Source organism: Heliconius melpomene, chromosome 20 (assembly GCF_056956725.1).
Source record: "Heliconius melpomene rosina isolate 202511_hmr_F chromosome 20, ASM5695672v1, whole genome shotgun sequence".
Taxonomy (NCBI): Eukaryota; Metazoa; Arthropoda; class Insecta; order Lepidoptera; family Nymphalidae; genus Heliconius; species Heliconius melpomene.
This window is the reverse complement of record NC_140408.1, coordinates 3949547-3977155: the sequence shown is the minus strand read 5'-3', so window position 1 is coordinate 3977155 and position 27609 is coordinate 3949547. Positions and strand designations below refer to the sequence as shown.

Genomic DNA, 27609 nt, shown 5'->3' with positions numbered 1-27609 from the left:
TATTGTGTAATATATGTGTATTGATTTAAGTTTATTATAAACGAGCAACGACGCTTTGACTAGCCCGTAGCGGTCACGTTTCTGCGTGTTTCCATCAAAGGAGGCTGTTCCAAGCTTGCTTATTAATCGCCAGAGTACTGACTTGAGGCTACAATGAGACATCGTTATGGATACTGCCTTAGCGACAACGCAAAGATGGAAGAGTAAAATAATTTTAATAAAATTTTATACCTTTTTTTATATATGTAATCTATATATATAAAATCGAAAGGTCACTCACTCATCACGAAATCTCAGAAACTACATGTGCTAAGAATCTCAAATTTTGCATAGGAGTTACTTATAGGACGTAGGTGCTCGCTAAGACGGGTATTTGCAATATTCGATTTCTAAGGGGTTGTTTTTGGGGTCGAAAGTTTGTATGAAACTTCGTTACTACAAATGCTAGGAGCCTCAAATTTTGCATAGACGTCACTAGGACGTAGTCATGGAGACAGAAATTAATAATAACATAGAGCACGCGAGTGTAACCGCGAGCGGGCCGCTAGTATTATCATATAGATAAGTATACTTTTCGCAAAACTAATGTGAATTAATTATTCATAATTCCATATTTGGTGTTAGAATATTATTCAGTTTCCTTGATGTTATTATTAAATGATATTGTCGTTTTGTTTATTTAATAATACCAAATAATTTTCTGTCTTTTAATGTAAAAAAAAATTATAAGTGTATATTTTGTTTATAAAATTTGAAGGCAGCTTGAACTTAGTAGACTTTCCGTTCTCCACTTTCCGCTAAAATTCGAGATATTGTATATTGGGAACTCGGAATCGAACCCATAATCATTATATCTACAGTACACACAATATGCACAATATTTAATTATCGTTTCGAAAATGAACCTAATTGATTAAAATCATTAAGAAAACTACATAAGCATCGAGCAATTGAATTTTCGTGTGCTATATGCATCCTGCATTACAATGTTTTCGCTAAGTGAATTATAAATATCCTCAGTTTAAGTATTCTACGATCATTTTATATTCTTTTGCATAAATATATACGCGGTTATTGAAAATTTCAATTTATTTTTTATTAACATATTGTTAAAGATGGAGATTGGCCCTAAACATTTCTTGGTAATATAAAATATAAGTTGGCATCGCATGAACCAATGGTTTTATGATTCTATAAACAAGACTATTTTATTAGCTAGCAATTAAAATTTTGCATGATTTTGTTAATTTATTTCAGTTTGTTATTATTGTCTTCAATTATGTGCTCTATAAGTCATCTTCAATTTTAAGTTGCGAAATCCAAAATAGTATTTTTTTTAGTACTAGTTGTGTAATTTCTAGTTTTGTTAGTTGTTTTAAGAACGCTACAGAAAAATATTTACCGATTAATATCTTTATTATAATAAATTGTGTGGAGATTTTTTCAATATGCAATATCTTAAGTAACCTTTTCCATACAATGGCTCTCGTCCCAAAAGTTGAACGATGGCCTCTGGGCATGATGTTCGAAACCTTCCGCTACTAACCTGTGAAGTGAAACTACTATTAGTGTTCTAAAAGTTTCATTAACACACTACATAACCATAATCTTATTAAGATTAACTTCAAATAATTATTTAATTCTTTTTCTTTACATTAAACAGTTATCATATTTATTATTCCCTTGAAAAGGAAATGTTTCAAAAACCAAATAAATTAAATTCTCAAAAGGTATTTCTCTTATTAATTAAGTCTGGATGTAAGAACTGACTGATTTACTGTTACAGAATCAACATATTTTGAAATTAAATTGAATAGAATGAACCAAATAATGCATATTTAACAAGCGACATTCTGAAGTCATTTAAAAGCAAACCACTTTATAGTGTTGTAAAAGTTATTCCAAGAGGCAATAATGAATCAACTCATAAAGCGACTCTTATTGAAAGTGCAAGCAGTCTACGAAATTCATTCCGCCACTTGCGACTGGGCCACTATGCATGTGCGTCACTTTTAAAAAGGTCATATCCACTAGATTTTTCTACAATGAAAAATAAGATTTAATTGTAGTACAAATAGAGTTCAGTTTCGGTTAGTAAAAGTGTGTCATGATTCGTTTAGACGCTGTCAACACATCACTATTTATAGAAGAACTAGTAGCGAAACCTGTGTAGCAGGATAGTGGTCTTAATGAGAGTCAGAGTTGGATTATTGCCACAGCCTGAATGATGGCTCGCTCTTATCTCTCTACCTGGGATCAAACGGCGCGTACAAAGGGAAAAATATCAAGATTTATTTTTGTGACATTCGAGCTAATTTATTTTAGTCGCTCGCACTTTATCAAAGTTAATTTTTCGTGGATATATGTGTGTATGTATGAGTGATATCTTGCTTTTCATTTACGTGTAAATTTTAATTAGTATCGCGATTTAAGTTCGTGGATTTTGCAATTAGAAATTTAAATGGAATTATTTTTATGTAGACTTTTGTTTTTTTAAGAACGTACCTATATAGGTATGAACATTTCTGGTGACCCTCCTAATATAAAGCTTAGAGAGATGTTAGAGTTCTATCACTTTAAAGCACACACATCGTAGAATAATATAATATTACAGCAATTTATTGAAAGTTGCATATCAAAAATTTATGACGAACAAAATGTAATTTTTATATACATTACGGAAAAGTTACAACTTTTAAGTTAAAAAATAAAAAAAGTACTTTCATAAATATTTCACCTCCAATGGCACTTGGACTTGTTTGTGAGCATAGCAATACTAATTAACGTAGCTAGTCGGTATATACGGTACTGCTAAACGAAATAAACTAGTTCCTAACATAAACTTGGAAGTAGAAACAAATATAAATCTTCGAAGATGCCTAGAATTATTGTAAATATCGTACTCGACAGGCACGTCAGCACTAATTACTGAACCTAATTGCCTATAAATGTATCGGCATAAGGATGAGATTCCATCTGTAATACAACATGGTCGGCATATTTATTTCTACTAGTGCCTTCGTTATATTTAGTTAAATTAAATTATAATATGAAATGATCTAAATAATGTTATACAGACCATTTTATATTATAGTAGTTATCGCTCGTTCGTCGTTCGTTTAATATTTCATTTATACGATATAAATAATTTGATAGTGTTAAATAATATAAAAAAGAAACCCCTAATCGAGTTTCTTTTCTCTTCTCAGTCATACAAATCTCTAATTAACGAACGAAGCCAGTATAGTAAACAACATAAAAGTAAGTTAAATATATGGCATCTTAAAATACTTTATAATTATAGAGTATCTTAAAGGCTATCTTTTACTGTTGTTAAATTAAATATTAAATTTAACGTTAAGGTTGAACACGTTTTACATATTAGAAATTATTATACTAAAATAAAAAATATTTTAAAATCTATTTAGAATATCTCTCATAAACTATAGTATTTACAACGTCCATGTTAATTTGGGACAGGTAGTTTTATCAGAAGGAATATTTTATTATTAATACGAAAAAAAAAATGATTGTGCAGACAGACGTTACAGTTTTATTATACTCGTTTGATGCGGCATTCTATTGGCCTTCGTTGGGCCAATGTGTGCTAGCGTCTTTTTTCCCACCTTATTATATATCGTCCTCGATGAGCACTAAAAGAAGATATTGGCCGAGTAATTTATATAATACTTCTTCTATACTATCCGTAATGTCAAGTAAACTCGTAAACCTAACCATTCATGATTATGATAGTGAAGGCAGAAATAAATACGAAAGGTAAGGTAATATTTCAGTGACGTATCAGTGTTGTGCGATGCACGATAGAGGTGAGGCCGTGCGAGCTCAAGGCTTTGTTTTTTACATATGTAGGAAAATTCGACAAAATTACATAAAAACTGAAAAGTAAAGACACAATAAAGTTATACAATAATAAATAATATTATAATACAAAATATTATATTTTTATAGCAACATCGTTTTCTCTACAAAGCTTATTCTAATGACTTGACAATCAGTGTTTTTGTATTGTAATATTTAGTATTTCTTATAATATTTTCTGAATATATGAATAAAAATACATTTACATAAATGAAAAAACAGTAATATTTGTTGTAATACAAAGTTGATTAACGGTATTTAAGCACTGTTGAAAAATAAAAGTAGAAATAAATATTTCCTAAAATATACTTGTAATTATCAACTGTCGCAATATATGTTTAATATTAACGAGGTTTTAAATAAATTTATACACATGCTACAGTAGGAACGAGGTCAGGTTGGCACACCAAATATATTTTTTTATGTAAATTGCACTAGTGTTGTGAAATAAATGTCTGACTATTTGTTAAAGACAATGGAAATAACACGTTAATTATTTAGCTGAGAGTTATATATTAGGTATGTTACCTAATATATATTATAGTTTTATTTTGGGTTCTCAAATTATTTTAATCCTTTTTTTAAAATTTTCTTTACGAAAACGTAATGCGTGATTTTTGTTAGCGATTTCCTATTTATATTACAATATTTAACGAAACTACAGACTCTTTCAAATTGACAATTCCTTGAAAAAATATCTAACTTATTTAATCCAATAACTAGATAATAAGACTTTAGATATCATATTACAAAATACGTTTCAATAGGTTATATAATAAACCACTTATCTATCAGTACGAGTGTTTGGGTGGTGTGGGGACGGTCTTACAATTGTAACATCCGCCGCGCCGTCTGCCGCCAAATTGCGCGCGCGCAGTAAATGGTCGCTGCACCCACAAAATGGCAACTGACGTCGTTAACTGCATACTATTGTTCACTACGTAGGAGTGACCGCTAAATGGACACTAATAATTTAGACACTTAGTTTTATGTAACGAAGCCAGTCATGGCGCAGGAGCACAAAGTGTGATTGTAAAAACGATTGGTTGCGGGTTCGATCCCCACTCGAGGAAATTAAATATTTATTTATATTTATATTTTCATTACTTCACTCTGGTGTCTGGTGGCTCGAGGCAAAGCGCAGCGTTGAGTTTCGCCACTCAACACGCAATACCTCCAGTATTCGGCGGAAAGTGGGGAACGGAATGTCTCTAGGTTTCCTCTACCCACCTTGCTGTGTGAAATATAGTGTAAAGCTGACTTTTTATTTTTTTTATGTAACTTAGCCGTGTGCGTGACTAGGAGGCATTATTCCTCAAGAATTACCTTAATTTAGAAGCAAGGTCGGTCGTCAGCCCTTATACCAATTAGGTGTTTGGAAATCGTAAATAATGTATAAAATCACACTATTTTATTGGATTTATTGATGGGTGATGCCGATATTGGGGCTTAGCTCATATTATGTCTACGACCCCTTTATCGGTCATCTTGTACGTGTATATACTGTTTTAACAGCTAGCTGTATGTGACTAAATTCAATAAACTGTTGTTATATAGGTGTGATTTAATCATTTCGTCTGAACTTTTTTGCTTGATATCTTTCGTTGCTTACAAATTTTATTGATAGGGAAATTTAAATATTTTCCTAGTGGTTAAACATTTTAAAGGCTAGTCTTGGTGCAGAGGTATACCTAAGTGTGTAACTGTAAACTGTTCTGTTCTTTCTATTATGGCGTTCTGAGCGTGCCAGTTGAGCACAAAATCACTTCGCCAGTGTCACGTTGAATGGAGAACTCACGAAAGAGGTTGTACGGTAAAAAAAAAAGTAATAATATTATACAATAGAAAAATGCATGTTTAAGAGAGATCCAGTTAAAATACTGCCTTCACCTATAACAATAAAAAAAAAATTATATATATAAATATATATAAATATATATATATATATATATATATATATATATATATATATATATATATACAATATATAAATAAAGAGGGTTAGTAATATCTATTATTTAACACAAATGTTAGTTTATAGTTTAATTTTGTTATTACGCTATAGGTTGTGACTTCCACCGTCATTCGAGGATGTGAAATACATATTTTAATTCTTTTTATGTCTTCGCTCTTGAATGCCTCCGAAAGTCGTCGGAGCGGAGTGTCTTAACACTACGTTCCCTCTGTCTACTCTGCTGTGTGCGGGATACAGTGTAAAACTGTTTTTTTTTTGTTTAAATATGTAGCTCTACGTCATCAGCTAATATAGCTACATTATAATCAAAAATAAAATAGGAATATTTTACATGAAATTAAAAATTTATGCAATAACTTACAATAATAATAAAGAAATAACAAAATTACACACTAAATCATTTCCTTAACTTTAATAAAACAAAACAGTCGGTTCAAGACGTCCTGGAGTAAACAAAGTAATCAATTAGGCCGCTAGCTGAGTAATGATGTAATAAATTTCCGACCTCCACAGAACCTCCACGGAACCTCCGGAATCAATGGAGAATTTAGATTTAACGAAGTCTCGTGACGTGACATAGACGTGGCCACGTGGGACGGTTTACGAAGTGACTAATTATAATTAAGTGACTAATTAGTAGGATATTGTCTTTGTAAATTCGAAAAATAGTCGATTTATTGTGTGTTTATTTGGTTTGCAGTTTAGTTACTAATTTAAAAATAAGTCATTCATACAATGTTTTATAATATAATTGAATCAAGGTTCATATTTATTTATTAAAAATAGCAAATTTTACCTAGGACATCAGGATTAATCATTGAAAATATGTTTAGAGTCGTTATATAAAAAAATAAACTACAAAATACATTATTATTATTTTGTAATTCATTTGAAAAATTAAAATAAAGAGAATTTTGAAAATATTTAGGTATTTGTATTTCATTAGTGCGTTCGTATGCGCTTGCAATTAAATGCTAATTTATAACCGAATAAAAAATGTTATCGAAGTTCGATCTTCAGGATATGGAATGGATGGAATAAAAAAAATATGAGTCATACTTAAGTATGTTTATGTTCTGTACATAGCAATTAGATATCTATAAACATTCATATAGTATGCAATGCATTTATTCCTCTTTAATAATATTTTATTAAAAAGAAATAAATTTTGCATTTCTTTAATAATAATTTATTAAAGAGGTTTCAGGTTCCAAGGTCCAGATGACTAGGGCTCCATAGACAAATCTCCACAAAATACGCGACGTCTCAAGTAATACTGTCTTCTGCATCCGGTTCCTGAGCTAACAGCTAAACGTTAGCCTCCTAAGATGTAGATCGAGGCTTTTCGCTATTAAACCGCTAACTGAAACCACTGTCAACAAATTGACTTTCCACATGGCAGTAATCTCATGAGCTTCAGCTCCTACATTACTAGCTATATCTTAATATAACTAGTAATATTGTTATGTTAGATATATTATATAAAATATATCGAAATTCGGAAAAAGCTTCAAAATAAGTAAACATTGATTGATGGATAAGGCTCATAGCGTGATTAATAGCACATCGGTATCGATGACACCGGCTGTAATTTAACAACCTCGCGTCATGTGCTTGCCATACATGAAAAACAGTTTATTTTTATGTACAACATAAGGAGAATCGTTTTGTCTTTTAACTGAATTTTAGTTAGTCAAATTAACTTAAAGGATATCAAACGGAAAAAAAAGGTTCTCAAATGCTAACTTTTTATTTTTCAATGTTTTTTTAGCTTCACATGGTAAATAGAAAAGTAGGCAGAGTTAAGACTAGTGTTAAGACAATTTGTTTCCATTAAAACCCTACCGTTGTCCACTTTTCATCGACTTCTGTAGACAGTTCGTTTAAGTGGCGGAACTCAACACCGCTATGTTAAACAAAATGTAATTACTCAACGCATGCTTTTTCAATATACAATACAATAAAATATAACATATAATTAATATACAATAACTTGCTATTTAACAGAAATATTTTACTTATAATAACTAATGTAAATCGATAGTTTTTAAGAACAATCACCTTTGTCTCTGTAATTTAAAGTTCACTTCAATTTAAAGATTCAAATTATGCAAGTAAATTGATACACTGCAGATGCATTCATCATTCAAAAGGAAATTATTAAGTAAGTAATCCGAAACTCATATTTATCAGTTAATTCTACCATATGTGTGTGCTTCGATATGAAATCATTGGCAAGTTAATAAGTGGATATTGGCATAAGTCATTCCAAAAATATCAATCTAACGATATATCTTTTACATTTGTAACAAAAATATTATAAAATGTTTATTTTCTTTTTTTAGTGAAATAAAGGTTATAATGTACTATAATTTATTTATTCTTGGTATAGAAATAATCAATAATTTTAAACAATATATTCTTATCCATACCTATATTATAAATTCGAAAGTAACTCTGTCTGTCTGTCTGTCTGTCTGTCTGTCTGTCTGTTGTGATAAAATACTCATATAGAGATACTTGAGGGTCTCGGGATGAATATAGGATACTTTTTTTCTCATATTTATAATATTATCGATATATACAAATATAATGAAATACTTATTAATTTGACATGCAATTTATTCCGCCATGTTAATAAGAACCGTCGTTGCTAAGCAACGATTTGCAAAGTTTGTTGTTAGAAAACGTCACCCAAAATGAGCTTGCTTAACGCATCTCTCTATTGAAAATTGAAAATAATTTTATAAATATATTTAATAAATATTAGTACAGTTCAAGCGCGCGTAGCCGCGTTCAGGTCCACTAGTAAGAAATATGATTTAATCAGAATCATTAATGATTTTGTAATTATAAATGGACATCAAATAAGAGCTTAATTTTTATTTATGCAAAATAACTTTACAGAAATGGATCAAGAGTGGAATGAAGCTAGAAGAAAATATGAAACAAATACGAAAAAAAATACAAGTCCGGAGCTTAATGAGTTTCTATTGTGGAGTTTGAAACGAGGTCGATTAATCAAATGTATATATATGTATGATAAATTTAAATGATTTACTCAAATTCAGATGGTGTCAGACGCGGAATCCAGTAAGTTTAAATAAAAAAAATCCATAAGTATTAATAAAAAAATAATGAGGCCAGTCGTGGCTTAATGGAACAAGCATGTTCGATTCCCACTCGAGGAAATTAAATATTTAATATTTTCGTTTCCTCACTCTCTTGTCGAGGCAAAACGCGGTGTCGAGTTCCGTCACTCAACACGCAATGGCTCCAGAATACGGCAGAAAGTGTGGAACGAAGTGTCTTAACAACAGCGTGAAGCTAAAAAAAAAATAAACATAAAAAAATAATATTAATTTCATTGGATTATATAGTGGAATTATACTGACGGTGTGATGTGAAATACGTAGGTAATAAAATCCTCGGCCGTGCGTCGCGTAGACAAGCGCACACATCCTGCTTTGAAAATGTACAAAGAAAGCCTTATTATTCATGTTTTGTCTTTGCAAGTGGTCAGGAACACCACCGTGATGTATGGCGATGATGTTTAAATGTAAATATAATCAGTTATTATGAAAACACAATTTATTATGGCCTATGTGCTGATGTACTGGGTATATGGAATATTTATATACCTTCATTTATTTCAAATTAGAAGTGCTAAATGTTATTGCTAACATTTACGTGGGTTTTTATTACGTAAAACATGTTAAATCCAAAATAGTAGATGAATCATACTTTTTTTTGGGAAAATTCATCATCGAATGCGTATTACTAATGCCGAAAAACAAAATTAGCTATATTAAAACAATGTTTCGTGAAATAAATATTATATACAAAGTTATTGCTTCCTTAAAGGTATTTGCCTATAAAATATCTCCCCATAACGAAAGTTTAATGTTTATTACATATTATGTTGGATACTACGGTCCTTAACACGCTTGCGAGCTGGGTGGGCTCGGTACCCTCATATTAGGTTAAAGAATAGACCCGTATCATAATTATGTTCTAAATTGTACCGGCTGTTTGTTAATATTTTGTAAATTATGTAAAATATTTTTTGTGTAAATAAACCAAAACGAAATAATAAAATATACATAAGCTTATCTTTTCATTTTATAAAAACCTATGAAATGGACTATAAATATAAGCTTGTAATATTTTTTCCATGAAATATCTATAAATTTTCAATTTTCAGATGTTTTCCTTTATTTCTATTTTCACTTCGTGCTAAATTTCACAACTATACGTTCTTGGGAAGTACTTCCTATAGATTTCATGTAAAAAGTGCTGTCTTATGTAAATTGTTGCATAAGCGATTACAAATTGATCCTATAAGGGTTCCGTTATTACTTTTTGAGGTACGGAACCCTAATAATTAACAGAACTCCCGAATATAAGGAAATTTTCGTAGAAATATAATTTACATTAAAATAATGCTTTAGTGCCTTTGACAGAAAGGAAGAGAATCACACCGACCAAACGACAGAACGAATTTTAATTACATGATTATGATTAAGGCACCAACGCCGACGTAACAAGTTATTATCAGAGTCAGCGAAATGTGTAAAGACGAGGTAATTTCTTCATTTTCGCTTAAGCTTACTCGTGAGTGAGCGAACATGTGGATAATTAAAGGTAGCACGGGTAGCTGTTAAGCAATTACTCTTTGTTTCGTTTAAATCCGTTGTAATTATGAATTGACGAGGCTGCCTTTGAATATATTTATTTTTTGTAAATAAAATAAATATGTTCAAATCTCTATATCGATTATAATTATTTTTTATTGCAGCAAACAATATGGAACTAGCTATGTAGGGTTTTATAACAAGTTATGTGTTAAAAGTTTACTGTGATATCAAAATTTACTGGGCATTTAAATTTCTTTTCTTACCGTTTCCTTAATATTCTTATTGGTCAATGCATTTTTCACCTATTAAGTCGCAAAGGCTTCAAAAAAATATTTTAATTATCCGGATTATAAATCAGGTCAACATAAAAATTAAAATATTCATTAAATGGTATTTGTATCAACAACCACCTCCCACGTTCAGTCATATGATCATTATGTACATAGTATATATTAAAGTTAAAAAACACCCATAAAAGTTATTTATTTACATCTCACGTTCGTAAAGTAATAGGAAAATAACGAGAAAACTTTGGATTTTCCGTGGTCGTGTTTAATATTTACAATACACTGTAAAAGGTGTGATTTACCTTCAATTTTGTCTACACCGCTTTGCCGACGATGTCTACTTTGCATTACATACTAATTTACATGTGATATCGCTATAAATAATACAAAACTTAATTCGCGACGCGTTGTTTAAATCCATACCTATATTATAAATTCGAAAGTAACTCTGTCTGTCTGTCTTTTACGCAATCAGGGCCAAACCGCTAATTTAATTGTGATAAAATACTAATATAGAGACTCTTGAGGGTCTCGGGATGAACATAGGATACTTTTTCTCTCATTTTTGTAATATTTTCGATATATACTAATATATTAAAATACTTATTAATTTGACATGCAATTTGTTCCGCCATGTTAATAACAACCGCCGTTGCTAAGCAACGATTTGCAAAGCTTGTTGTTAGAAAACGTCACTCAAAATGAGCTTGCTTAACGCATATCTCTATTGATAACTGAAAATAATTTCATAAATATATTTAATAAATATTCGTATAGTTCAAGCGGGCGTAGCCGCGTTCGGATCCACTAGTATTAAAATATTTTATTTAAATCGTTATATAAAACTACATACATATATATATTTTTAAGTAAATCATTTACAAACCGGACATAGCAACTGTACAAATGATTACAATTGAAAAACTTCAAAGACAACACGACACTCGAATTTAATGTCAATATGGCGTGCCACCATCACTGTTGTTCAACATTCGGGGGTCAATGAACGCGGGTGACGTCACCGGTGACCTTCACGCGTAACCCCCTCCTGTGCACGCGTGAAAAATGTCGCCGTCAAATGCGCTGGCCTCTTTACTTAATACTTATGCTGGTTTAGTGTTGGGCTAAGATGAATCAGTGTTCAGCCATAGATATTCTGTGGTAATTTTAAAAAAGTTTTAATTTTTTTTGTGCTTATATTTCATTACAAACTTATTGTTTTTATGTTTTTTGTTATTATGAAAGATGCTTGCTGGAGAAGTTCAGTAATAGAGTTACTCATTTTTTTTTTTTCTCTATTTAACATATCGAGCACTGGCTATTTTTGGTCACAGATAATTAAAATGGCCGCGCTAATTAAATTTAACTAACTAAGGAACATAAAATATATAATTAATTTTATAAAACATTTACAAGTAGAATTAGAATGCACTACCACCGCGTTCAGCCCGACACGTTCCAACTGCACTACAGTGGTTCAATATTTTAATATAACTTTATTATCAAGTCGTATATTATCTACACCGCTAGTATACTGACACAAAAAAAATATTAATGTACGTAATACTCGTATACATAATTGTTTTATCTTAATAATTTGAATTTGAACATTAAAAAGGTTTATTTTAACGTTGTTTTTGGTTTACTTGATAATAATTTATGTTACGTGTGAAGATGAGGATTTTTTGTCAGAATACAATTACTCGAACAAGTATCAAAACATTTTAGTCCATACGTAATTGGCTGTAACATTTATTTCACTTTGCTTACATCACTTAAATTAAATTATAATAAAACAAAACTTTAAAAACTTAATAATTTATTTTAATATATATATGAAATTGAATTATAATTAATATTTAAATAATAACACTTAGAATTTTATCCAAAAAATGAAAAATATAATAATAACAACAGATTATTAATTATTCTGTAAAATCAATTTTTACAAATGATACCTAAAGTTTTACGATTATTTTATAACTCGATATTAAGCATCGATGAATATGGAGATCTTAATCGATAAATACGGATCTCGCAAAAACGCCTTCGGTTTACTTTTGTGATTAGTTAGCAATTAGGCAAGTAAAGCGGGAGAATCGACCGTCTGACATTCGGCGCCCTTGGGTCGCCCTCGCTGACGCGCGACTCATAAAGCATAACGTAAATATTACAATAGGGATGTGCAATTTTAGTCAATTTATAATAAAAAAAAAGCATATAATTTGATTATTTTAATAAATATATATATGGAAGAAGAAGCATTATTGTTGGATCATTTTGGTATTAATTGCTTGGAAACATTTAATAGCGTGCATTTGTTTTTTTTAATATGGTATCCCAAAGAACTTACGACCCACGCTTACAAATAATAATTAATAAAATCTTATGTATTTTTTTTCTTAATCTTTATTTAAAATATTTTAATTTTCTTCTTATTTTGCACGGTACATAAGTGACTAAATTCAGATCTTAGTTTTCTACCTATTTTATATGTATAGTAGTAGGTAGTGAGTATAGAGATGAATGCTGAATTAGGCATAAGAGAAGCTTAGGACACTCCTACATTAAATATATTATAACATTCTATAGAATGGGATTTGAACATACAACTATCCGCCCATGCATTCTTATCGTCACTTTATACTCATATTTGAATTATTTAATATTAAGTAATAATTTAATATAAAGAAAATTAATAATCTAATAAGCTTACAACGTAATTTCTACTTTCTTTTATGTTTTAAAAAAAATATAAATAAATAAATGTTTTTAAAATTATTTGAATAAAGATAGAATTAACAAAAGTCATTCATTAAAATTAAATGCTTAATTACATTAAAAATTCAATTAGAATAATGTATAAGACGTTATAAAAGATCTAATTTAACTTTATGCAAGTTAGCAAGTCTTTATTTTGATGAAAATTTATTACGAGTGTTGGAGGATTTATGATACACTTTCAGTTTCTTCCACGCATTGTTTACGGTTTTCATTTAACAAGCGAAATGAGTGAGTGGAATAAAGAAATTCTATTGCAATAAATAATATTATAATTAATATTATTTATTGCAAATAATCTCCCAAGCCGGTTGGTCACCGTGGGAGAATATGACCACAACCCTCCAAAGAAAAATATAAACATACGGAACATACGGAACATACCAATGAACTACAAACTGAATAAATTACTACATTACATTTTGTGAAGATTAACAAACTTTGGAGGAGGCCTTCACCTGTTGAGGGGTTCTTGCGAAATATATTGAATTAAATAAACAAATAAAAAGAAAAATAAATAATAATATTAAAATAATAAAATATACATTACGTTACTAACCCTAAAATAAAATAAATTTAAAAAAATATATACATATATAGAATAGAATAGAATAGAAAAAACTTTATTGCACACATAAATACATATAAAAGAGAAAGAAACAATATATTTTTATAAAATGTATGCAAAGGCGGCCTTATTGCTTCAAGCAATCTCTTCCAGGCAACCCTTGTAAAATAAAGGACTAAAAATAAAGAAATGGGAATAACGTTATAGTGCCCAATTAGATTAAATAACAGACAGTAATAAAATAATAATGAATATACACACATACATATATATATATATATATATATACATATTTACATAATAATAATCTATATATATAAAAGGACTTGTCCTCACTGACTGAGGTAAGACGCACGCACAGCCGTAACCGCTGATGGTAGAAACGTGGAATTTGGACAGATGTTTACTTTCGGAATCTGGACATCCACTAAGAAGGGATTTTGAAAAATTTTAACCCTAAAGGGGTGAAATAGGGGTTGAAAGTTTGTATGGAAAAAAAATTAAATCGGCATCGATTTTCATAAAATTTTAAATTTAGATTTTTAAAAGTATTTAATTGAACACGTGTTTCATCGTTTTCTAGAATTCTCCCCCTAAGGGTGCATATAAGGGGTTGAAAGTTTGTATAGATTTTTTTTTAAATCGGCACCAATTGTTATAAAATTAGAAATTCAGGCTCTTAAAAGTATTTAATTGAACACGTGTTTCATGGTTTTCTAGAATGCAAATAAGGCGTTGAAAGTTTGTATGGAAAAATCTTTAAATCGCCACCGATTTTTATAAAATTAGAAATTTAGACTTAAAAATATTTCATTGAACACATGTTTTATGGTTTATTAGAATTCACTTTCTCGACCCCCCCGTCTAAATACGCAAGCGAAGCTGCGCGCGTCCGCTAGTAATATAATATTAATACAAAATAATAATATAATATCTACATATAATCCTATAAATATAATACATAATACTACATAATATAAATATATATATATAAACGACTAAAGATAAACTACAGTTATATTTGGAAAAGATAGTCTTTTAAACGATTTTTAAAAATATTAAGTGATTTAGAATGACGTATTTCGGACGGAAGTTCATTCCAGAGGATAGCAGATTTTACAGTGAAGGAATTGGAATAGAATTGGGTACGACAAGTTGGAAATTTAAGAAGATTATCGCTCCTGGACCTAAGTTCAAGGCGTAGGCTAGAATCGGAGTCACGGAAACAGAAACGATCTTTTAAATAAGCAGGATAGAGAGGATTATAAAGGATTGAATAGAGGAGAGTAAGCATCCGGAAGTTACGGCGATGTCTGATAGGAAGCCATCCAAGCTGACGACGATGATCTGAGACATGATCAAACTTACGAAGACCATAAATAAATCGAATACATAAGTTTTGTAACCGCTCTAGTTTGTTTAATTGTTCCTCAGATAAGTCTGGGTAACATGAGTCAGCATAATCTAAAATCGGTAGCAGTAGTGAGTGAGCTAGAGTAGTTTTGATTTTAACCGGTAGGAAATGTTTATATCGTTTGAGGGATCCAATACTAGCAAATAATTTTCGGCTGACCTCCGCTATCTGCGCTGACCAAGATAGCGAGTTGTCTAAAATAATCCCAAGGTTCCTTATAGACGCATTAACACTTAAAACGACACCATTAAGCTGTACTGAGGGAAGTTTTATACCCTCAAGTTTTTTTAATTGCTTAGTGCTGCCTATAATGCTTAACTGGGACTTACTAGGATTAATAGTAAGTCCATAAGATGTACTCCACACAGATATATTATGTAAATTCTCGTTAAATTTACAAATAGCCACATCCATATCACTGGATGGAGTCGCTAAGTAAATCTGTAAGTCGTCAGCATATAGATGGAAGGAAGAGGATAGGGTTTGGGAAACAGTATTAATAAAAATAGAGAACAGGAGTGGGGAAAGGACACCGCCTTGTGGGACACCCGCAGACAATGAGCATAGGGAAGATGATTTGTCGTTTGCTTGTACGTATTGTTGCCGGTTCGATAGATAGTTTCGGAACCACTCAGTAGCTTCTGGGGAGATGTTTATTGATTGTAAGACAGCAATTAGTAAATCAGTATTAACAGTATTAAAAGCGTTACTGAAATCAAGCAATGCAATGAGGGTAAGATTTTGGTTCTCCATATTAAACCGTATATCGTCGCACACTTTGATTAAAGTAGTAACTGTGCTGTGTCCACTTCGAAAACCAGATTGGAATTGAGACAAAGTACGGTTTTCTAAAAGGTATCGATTTAATTGTTCCGAGACAATACGTTCCAAGACCTTAGACAAGAAGGGAAGTATTGAGATTGGACGGTATTGGGAAAAGGATTTTGGATCTTTGGATTTTGGTATAGGAATAATGCGGGCTATTCGCCATGCACTTGGAAAGGAGTTAGAGGAGAGGGAAAAATTAAAAATATGTGTAATTACCGGGGCCAGCACTCTTAAGGGTAAAAGTAATAGCTTACGGTTGATGCCATCAAAACCAGCAGCATCTGATTTTATCGCCAGAATATTTTTTTTAACCTGGGCAGGTGTAATTAAATATATATATATATTAAAAATAAATACATATATACATATTAAAAATAAATACATATATATTAAAAAAAAATGTAACTAACCTAAGAATAGTTGTAATTTAAGAATAGTTGTAATTTACTTTAGCAAGAAATAAAAGGCTTTTTTATTTTATTTATTATTTTATAATTAATATTTAAGTAATGCATAAAAAAATATCTATGTAAAGAAAGACGTTAGATTATAATCATATTAGATTTAACTTCGTTCCCTGGAACAGTTTTCAGTTGTTTAAAAAGCTCAGTTTTCCAATAGGTATATCGTTGTAAATTTTTTTACTTATAATTTAAGGTATATTTGTTTCAGTTGTTTCTTTAAATGTTAAACATACAAGCCATCGAGGCCAGTTGTTCCCACTCAAAGAAAAGAAATATTTAAAATATTTTCATTTCTTCGTTCTGATATCAAGGCAAAGCGCGGCGTTGAGTTGCACTACTTGAGTAGAAATGCTTCCAGAATTTGGCGGAAAATGGAGAACGGAGTGCCTTAACACTAGGTTCTCTCTGCCTACCCTACTGTGTGCGGGATACAGCGTGAAGCTATAAAAAAAAGTTAAACATACATTTTCTTTATATCTCCAAAAGATATGTTTTAGTAATACATATAGGTACATATAGGTACATATAGGTACGTAGGTACATATACACTCGTATGTCATGGACCTGACTTGTTGCAACACTACAATCGCGATGTCAGCTATGTCTCATTATTTCACAAATGCAAACCGCATAAATATTTGTGTCAAACACATTTTTAGAAACGTTAAAATGTCATACTGTGGAAATTCTGACATTATCCTTTAGAATTGGAGATATATGTTATATTAAATACAAACCACAAGTTTTCTTTTAATCTTTATTTACTTATTAAGGATTGTCTATATTAAAAATATTTTTCTTTAAACTTTTACATATAATTAAAACGTATAAAGTAAAAAAGGACATATTTTATTAATCTTTCATTAAATTTCGAAAAGCTTACCGTTAATCAAAGCGAATCCGTCAGATGATGAAGTTGATATTGTCAGGATGACGCTATATCTGAAAATAAAAAAAAGTTGACTTAAATTTTATCTGTTTAAAAATGTTATGTATGTATTAATGATTGTGAAAGTGTGACACAAAGATAGATTGATTCAGTTTTACAATATTTACCTAATAACGTATTTTCTAAATTAGTAATTAAATAGAATTATTTTTAATATTTTTGAAGTAGGTATTATTCCACACTACTTTTTTAAAAACATGATTTTTTTTACGTCTCGGGACTTGAACCCATCCTTCTTGGAACATGGATGAGGCGCAGGTTCAAATTTTCCATTCAGATTTTTATACGTTTCTATACAATATTTATATCATATTATAATTTCAGTAATCTAGACGTTATATCTTATTTAAATAAACAAGTCAAAGTAAATTTATTGAAACTTGTTAGCGTTTATATTATGTAAATCACGATCGTGCCCAAAATGTTGAAGCAAAGATTAAATAATTACGAAGCAATTAAGCGGGACTTTAGTAAATAAACAATAAAATAGTATGTACTCTGTCAAAAGGGAACATGATAATTATTAATCAATCATGATAAGTATTAATGATTTCTTTTAAATATACATAGCTAGCTAGCTTTAATTTAAAAATTCTTTAAATTATTTAATATACTAAACTTACATGTGACACTACTTATATTTAAATAATATTTAGGTACATACATCCTTTACATAATATTAAATTCGTTAAATACGAATACCACATCAAAAATTATTAAGCACTTTCAGTACAAATCAAGACAAGAGCTTTATCAAGACGAGCGTTTCGTGTTATTTTGAATTATTACCGTAAATCTTTACCCCATTAGCTAGAAACATATTATTTTAAAAGAGAAACTCATGCACGATGTTCCTATACTATACAAGTATACTTATTCTGCGCACGATTCTAGTTCTGATTTATACCTAAGATTCTTGTATTCGCACCTCTTCGTGCATATTTTACAAGCATTAGGACCGGTCCTACCTTGCTTTATCTGCAATGAGCTTTTTATTTCTGCGCTTAGCAATTATTTTTGTGTTGCAATTAACACGCGCTCGCACCACTAATGGCCATTAAGCTGATGATTTTAATTTACTTGGGGGATGGGACCCAGGTTTGATTTATTTACTCATCTACTCACAGCTGCTGGTAAGTGTTGAGGAAGTGTATCATTTTTCATTGGCTGTGTGAAATGTGATTTTAAATTTATTTGATGTTTAAAATTTTACACTTGTAAAAGAAAAAAATTCTGGTTGTAAAAAGTATGATTGGTTTATAAAATAGTTGAACCACTTTTCGAGATATTGTGTGTTTCCACGTGCACTATATGTGTTTTCTGGAATAAAATTTAAAATATTTACGGTATTTCTATTATCTAAAATGTTGTTCTGTTAGTGTTATTATAATATTTGAAAACAATATTGTCATATGTACTATTTAATTCTACATCAAGGGTAGTAAAGAGGGTCAAATTTCACTATATTAATATCTCGTGCCAACTCGTGAGTTCAAAAGTCACACATACATATATCATATGGTTATTAAATATTAATAAAACTGTACAAAATAGTAATAATAGAAATCATATGAGAAACAGATATTTTTACACACACTTATTTCTTCTCTATAATCTATATTTATATTTCTCTAGTAAAAGTTTGCAATATCTCTTAGGAGGCCTCTATGAAAACGACATAAACGACACTTGTCATACATATTTTATGGATACTTCGTTTCTTGTTTGTATGGTGTTCAAATTTGTGATTTAAATAGATAAATAAAAGTGATCTATTATTGATATATTGAAACTCTAATCAAAAAAACTTCCGGTCTGGTTAAGCAAGGCGTAGCGAATGTTTTAAACTTATCCGAATTGTATTCTTTTTTTAAAATGTAGAATGCGGGCGGAGAATGGAGTGTCTTTATTTGTCTATCTGCAAAACATTGCACGTTTAAAATGATAAAAATAGCTTTTGGTTACATTACAAAAGGATAAAATAAACAAGGGTCTCATTCTTCTTAACTTATCAACACCTAAATATTTTTTTATTGTAAGGCGACTTATTTGATATAAAAATATTTTTTGCTTCACGTTGTATCCCGCACATAGCAGAGTAGGTAAAGGGAACCGAGGGTTAAGACACTCCATTCTCCACTTGTCGCCGAATTCTGGATACTTCAGCAAGGAAATACAACTATTAAATATTTCATTTCCACACTAGTGCCTCTAGGCCACAACCGACCTCTTTTGAGTACTATAACATGTATTTACATTTTACATATTTTTCTTCATATTTAGTAATTCGTCCCGCTTTTCTCCTTGTGTTATAGTTTAAGCGGAGCACAGGCCGGATGTAAAATAATCTGTGGTCGGGCAACGAGATGCATGTTTTATTTCTATACGCGATATACATCACTCTCTTTGATGTTTATTTCAACTGACATTTGGTTAAAGTCAAATTAGTGCCTAAATTATATTTTAGTCGGAATTATTTGAACGAAATTTTGCAGTAATAAATATTGGACTAAAAAAACTTACTTTTGGATATTTGTATAATTATAGACTGTACGAGTATCTTTGACAAATATTGTATTAATAAAAAAACTGCTGCACGTTTTATCCCGCATACAACTGGGTAGGCAGAGGGAATCTAGTGTTTAGACACCGTTCCTCACTTTTAATGGCATTGCGTCTTGAGAGGCGGAAATCAACTCCAGGCCTTGGTGTCAGAGCGAAGAAATTAATTTATTAATAAATAATAATTCGTTCCCTCGAATCGGATCGAACCCACAATCGTCGCGATCACATCCTTCTGTCCCTGCGCCACGACGGATTATTTTAATGTAATTACTTTATCATTGGTTTAATATCTAATTTTATCTTTTTGAATCTTGATGTTTTTTACGAAAATGCATATTTAAATTAACGAAAACTTTAGTGTCAAACGTCAGACAGTGTATGCTAATATGAAAATTACATAATGATTGATTATCTTTAATATTGTAGAGAATTATGCATGAAACTTAATTTATGCATACTGCGTGCAACGATGTGACATAGGGAATTTTATTAATATACAGCAGTAGTGTTGGTAACTAATTCCAAAGAACTTAGGAATATTTTAATTTGTACAATCTGGAAAGTGGATTGTATAAGGCCAGTTGATACAATTTTTTTCAGTAAATTCATTAAAACAGATGCAATTTTTAGTATTTTTTATTATTGGCATAGTAAATAAACTGTTTTAAGCCGATATTTATATATAATACAATATTTATTTTTAATGTAGGTTACTTATAGTAGGTTATATTTTGATTACATTATTCAAAATTCATATTCAAAATATTCTTAATTTTTTTTTATTTATTCAAATAGACTATTGTAAGCACTTTTGCTTCGTTGAATGAACATATAAAATTCGTTAGCACCAGTTCAGAAGGCAGTTCTGCTGAGAAGAGCCGGCAAGAACAGCAGTTGCCCTTTTAAATGTCAATAGTATAAGGCAGCTATCCTGCATGACATTCAATAGATATTAATTCCATACTTCTTTATCCTGTAAATATTCTTGAACAGCACCTATAATAAGCTTTAAGTTTTAATAACTTCTTGGTATTGTTTTCACAGTAATTTTAAATTATTGCGGAATTTTATTATTTACGCGTATACTGAGACCCATAAAAGATTTATCTAATAAATAAAATTATAATAATATTAAAAATAAACAAAGGAAGACATAGAACGATGCAATAGCTTAAGGCGGTAAGTGTATTTTATCTTTAGTACAGCTCTTTAATTTTAATTTGCGGTAACAAGAACAATAGAAGGATGCCTTCAGGCACTGAAAGTCCTTGCAGTGGCCTTAGCATTGAAATAATACATATAATAAGGAAAATAGAACAAAACGTTTAACTTAACAGAGCTAAGAATCGTGGAACAGCATATAACTTTAAACACTATGACAGCGATTTTAACCCCATTCGGGGGCATGAATAATTTTTATTTGCCGCTCTGCTAGGCAAACCGCGACGTTAAGTTCCGCCACCTCAACACTTCGTGTCTTCAATATTGGGCAAAGTAATATCTTAACAGGAAAATTGGAAAAAGAAATATCTTAACAGTAGGTTGTCTGCCTACTTTGACATACACGAAAATATATTAAATTTCTACATAAATATTTTCTATGTAAATACCCCATAACAAATGTCAAGAAATAATTATAGAAAATAAATAAATGGTAGCTATCTATAAGAAAATTAAATGTAACTTTCTTCTGTAATATCAAGTAATACCATGCGGGCATGCACAAATAAGAATATCTAAAAAAGCTCTAAAAAACTAAATGTCACATTTCCTCATGACAACAACCAGCACAGTCCTTGAGCAAGCCCTTCGGTGAAAATTATTTAGCGCTCCTCGCCAGGGAAATCAGAATGTGTTCGCTTATCTCATTTCATTAGACTAGCTGAGGACAAAATACTGAATACGAACCTCCCGGGAGAGGTACGAGGGACAAATCACTTCAGAAACCTTTTTCTCTACCACATAAAGCCTATAATCCCTTAAATTGTTGTAAACAGGACTACCGTACTCTAAAGAAATAAAATGCCATCGATAGTGCATGATAGAGGTAGGATAAGGTTTATTTGTTGGTCCTCCCGCTGCCTACATGCCGGTTTGTTAATATATATTTATATTGAATAACAGCCTTTAAAGGTTACCTGGGTGGGGAACCTTATGTTTATTTAATTGAATTAAATTTTCTTATCGGGATTGCATTTGATTAAAATAAACTTTTATATTTATTAATTAAAGTAGGCGTGTTGCTTTTATATTAAATATTCGTCTTAGCAATATATATATATATTTTTTCAGCATTCCGCACATCGGAGAGGAGACACTCCAGTCTCCTTTTTCTGACGAATTCTATAAACAATTTCTATTTTATACGACGAATTCTATAACGACTGAACTCTAGGCCGCGCTTTGCGTCGACACTAGAATGAAGAAATTAAAATGTCATTTTCCCAAGTGGGATACGAGCCCACAACCTACGTTTACAGCCACACGCTTGTGGCCCTGCGCCACGACAGCTCCTAATATAAAAATTTACTCATAAAAAGATCTTAGAAGGTCTGCAATCATTATTTTAAATATCAAACAAAAGTACAATTTGAACAAAATCCTTTTTTTACAATATTATAGCGCAATACTATCCCTAGAGCCAACAAAACAATAAAAAATGCAATATTCCTTTCACTTAGTTAAGCCAAAACCGTATTACTTGTCTAATACTAGGGGATTCCTTTAAAGCCACACTCATCCATTCAATTCAATTACGAAATAAAATAGCAGCGGTGCGGAGAGAGTTCTAGTTTCTTATTCAAACCACCCTTTTGAGGGAGAACAAAGAGAGCTTCATTAAAATACTCAGGCAAGTTGCTCTGTCCAAACACTTGAATAGAACAAAATAATAAAGATATTTCATCATAATCGTCTCTATTAATTATTGTAAATAATTGATAATATTAAGAATGAAGGGAAAGTTTCGATCCAAAACTAAAAAAAATGTTTAATAATGTGTAATGATACGTTAATGTTGTAGGGTAGGCAGAAGGGCCTAGTTTTAACTCCGCCTCCCACTTTCAGCCCAATTCTGGAGGCATTGCGTGTTGAGTGGCGCAACTCAACGCCGCTATAATCATGTATATTATACCCAGTATCCCTAGCAGGACTGATTAACCATAGAATCATAGTCATAAGAGACTACACTTTTCGCTAAGCCATTATACATAACGTTATATAATAAAAACGTATAATTATTTCCATCAGTATACATTTTATTACTTAATGTATATTGGTAAAGTTATAAGACAAGTATTTAGCCCTTTCACTGCGGCGTCATTATGATTTTAAATAGGTTGATATGTTCACTTTACAACTTCTGTCTTTATGGCCTTTATAGTTCACCAATAAAGATAATTTTAGTGTTTTAATTATACAGCCTTCGCGGTGTTCAGCAAAGGGAAAATTAATTGTAGTTATCTAAATAGCTTGTGTAAGAAATTGTCTATTTAATGGTATAAGGGATTCTTTTTTTTATATTCAACTAGCATAATATGCGGCTTCGCCCGCGTAGACTAAAGAAATTGTTTATTAACAAGTGGATTCCTTCTATAAATGAACTATACAGCACAAAATATGTTTTTCAATTGAAATCAATAGTTTCCGAGATTAGCGCATTCAACACAACAATTTCTTCATATGAAAGGTTGTAAGCAGACTTTACTAGCTTATTATCAGTATCACTAGCTTTCCTTACTTTAAAAATAAAGTTATTAAGTTAGAAAACCTTCGGGTTTTCGAGATCTTCGGATCTCATCTAACTCTAAACATTTACCTTGAAACCTTGATGAGAAACTTAAATACGTTTCATTACGATAACTGAGGACACCAATATAGTTGTCAGTGACAGTACAGTACAGTACAGTTGTACATGTGAATTTTATTTTTATTTGGCAGCTAAACAAAAGAATATATTTTATAGTAATACCTAAAGCAGCAAAAAAAAATCACAAAATAAAAGAATATATAAAAGTAATTATTCATACAGAATGTAATAAAAAAAAATACATAGCTATGAATATCAGACAAAACGGCTCACTTTCTTCACGTAGTAAGTTGAAAACTTTTAATGACTCTACAAAGTACTACCTACAATCTAAATAACGACTTAAGTGTACTTAACATTTATTATATATATATTTATTTAGGTAATAAAACCTAATCCTATGCCTAAGACTTGATTCTTTCAAATTAATTTGGATTTAAGACTTTATTAAATAGATTTCCTTTTTAGCATTTCATATATGTAGTTGACTATTTTATGATTATTATTCTATTCATCTTCATTCCACTCTGTACGTAGCAAAAAAAAATAGTTTGGAATTCCGATTCAAATCTACAACCACATAGGAACACCATAACTGAGCTACGACTGTCAATATTCAATAAATAATATTTAAATATAAAATAGGAAACGTTGTATATCTAATAAATAAAACAATTTTGCAATTCTTAAGTGTAAAATCTAGAGTCTATAAGAACGGGTTACAACCATTCCAGATAGTAAAATAACTTTGCTAGCGAAAGTTCTGGTATAATTAAGAAAGTGCATGCAAATTTCAACCAGCTGTGACAGTTTTCTTGGGAAATGTGAACGTGATTTTATTAAGATAATTTAATTCTAGTAAAAGTTAGGTAGATATCAGAAGTGACGACTTATATTTTGTAACTTTATAGAGAAACTAAGTATTTTCATTGTAAGTTATGCTTTAAGTTTTAATTAATATGTCATCTTGTCATAACGTGAACTTTTGAATGTCATTTAGGAAATGTAACTTTAAAAATTATTAATAATGCTTTAGTTTAAAATACTACGTTTTTTAGTTGTACTACGTTGTTTAATATACTCATACATTTTTCTTTTTCATTTTTTAAATTGGCGGCAAAATTTTATATCGTCAAATTTTTTCTATTTTATTTATAATCAATTAATTACATATTCAAACAACGCCGAGTGCAACTCTTGACTAAAATATATATTTCTCTATTTTCAAAACATACATAACTTTCATTAAATAACAAAAGAAAGATAACTATTATCTTATTATATCTGTATAATAAAAGTAAATACAATATTATTCTTGTTATCTAATGCAAACAATTAAACCGAAACTGAAATCTTCATTCATCATAATTATACAAAAGCAATACATATGTTTATACATCGGTCATCGCCCTTAGAGCTAGTGTGAGTGCGTCATATGCAGTTTTCAATGTATTCTTAGGAAATAAGAAATAGAACAGTGAGTCACGTTCAACCAAGGACTTGATTATAGAACTGCAGTGGCCGACTGTTATTTCTGGTTGAAGAAATATTTAAAGGTCGGCTTACAAGTAAATGCTTAAAAAATGCTTTAGTTACTTTAGTTTTAACGATACCATGTATAGCCTTTTCTTCTCTTTTCCATCTTAGAATGTAGACGGAAGGAACCCGGTATAAAAACTCTCTATTACCTCCATCATCATCTTCACCTCCATCTTTTCCCTAAGTGTCCTCTAATCAAGTCTCCGTTTACTGTCAGGGTTTGATCTGATCTGATCCATGCTATGCTCCACGACTGCCTCATCGTTGTCTATTAGTGAATGAAAGGTTGTTTATTATAAAACGACCTAATTTTCATAAATGCCGTTATTTGTTATTTAAATGACGATTCATTAATATTTGACATTTAATCTGTGATTTTTTTATATTATTCCTTATTATATTATGTTTAAAATATAGAATTTTCAGATCAATTAATTGAAAAAAAAAACCAATTGCCAACATCCTAAAAGGCTTTACGGGTATAAATTGGCATTGAATATCGAATTATGGTGGAAATCCGAATCTGGTGTTCAGTGGAGCGGAAGTGGCCACAGAGCGTGAATGTCACAGATTAAATCAGCATCCGCCACTTTGACGGTTACAGAAAATCTGATTAATTATCGTTTTACCATGCACGCGGAGGTTCTAACATGTCCGGCCGTGGATGCCTATATTTGATAAATATCTGTGTTTCATTTTAATGAACTTAGCAATTATTCTACTTTGATCAATATCGATACATGCTTTCTTTTTATCGAATAAATATTAAATATATAGTTTTAATATATTATGAAAACAAAGAGAATGCGGGTTGAAATTATTGTAACAGGTTAAAGCATATAAGACAATTAAAATATTAATCAAATGATGTATTGTATATCTTTACATATTATATTATTATATGCGACTTCTTAAGATATATGAGAAAATCTGTTTTTGGGGCCATATAACAATGTAATAGAATCAAAAACAATAATAGATTAGTAAATAAATAATTGTGTAGTTTAGACGGGCGAAGCCCGAACAGGTCGCTAGTTTAAAATAAAAATAATGAAACGTGAAATTCTTGAAAACATCGAATAGGTAGTACGAATTAAAAACAAAACGCTTCTCGAATATGTAGAGGCAGCTATTCGATTATTCAATAAAGGCTATTAAGCGACGCATCAATATTTGCACTTCATATCAGGTGGGGGGTCAGCTGGCCAGGTCACGGGAACTAGGTCGCCCCTCCCACGTCCTACTTCCATTCTTCAATATCCCCGAAATACGGTATAGCACGTTAGTTTATGTATGACGATATTTTTTGGCACCTTTGTTGTTTTTGAAAGAAAGTATGGAATATAATTACTATATACTTTTTATATTTGGTTTAATGAAATAAAATATTTTATAAAACTGCCGACAAGTCAAAGCTTATTTAATATTTTTGTCTTAATAAAAAAACAACATTTTCTTACAAATTATCTAAATACCCGAGGGAGTTGTTGTTTTGTTTTTAATAAACTACTAATAATAATATTGAGGCCAATCGTAAAGACAATCATTTCTCGTAACTTGGCATAATAAATGTCTATTAAATCATGAATGTCTATCTCTTATACTATTTCGTCTGAACTCTATATGGACAATATACATGTGTATGTATAAAAGCGTGCTATTTTCCTGTGACATTAACTTAAGTATATATATTCTTATCTATAGGTAAATGCTAATTAAAATAATATTTTTAATTTATTACATAGAATAATATATCACGATTATTTTTAAAAATGTGACACTGGCGACCTGTTTTGCTTCAGTCATGGCATATAAACAGCGCTAACATTGACTTTGTATTGAAAAAAAAATATATATAAAGAATAATAAATAACACCACGAGAGCTCATTTCAATTTCATAAAAAATATTATATA

General features: G+C 30.5%; 1 protein-coding gene across 1 annotated transcript in view; it reads right to left on the bottom strand.

Annotated features, from left to right (window-relative positions):
* Positions 1-27609, bottom strand: part of LOC146527605 (ecdysone receptor-like) — a 176557-nt gene that overhangs the window by 134333 nt on the left and 14615 nt on the right. Inside the window, exon 3 of the mRNA XM_085204843.1 lies at positions 17717-17775. The gene's annotated coding sequence lies outside the window, so the exon portion shown is untranslated. The remainder of the gene's footprint in view (positions 1-17716; positions 17776-27609) is intronic.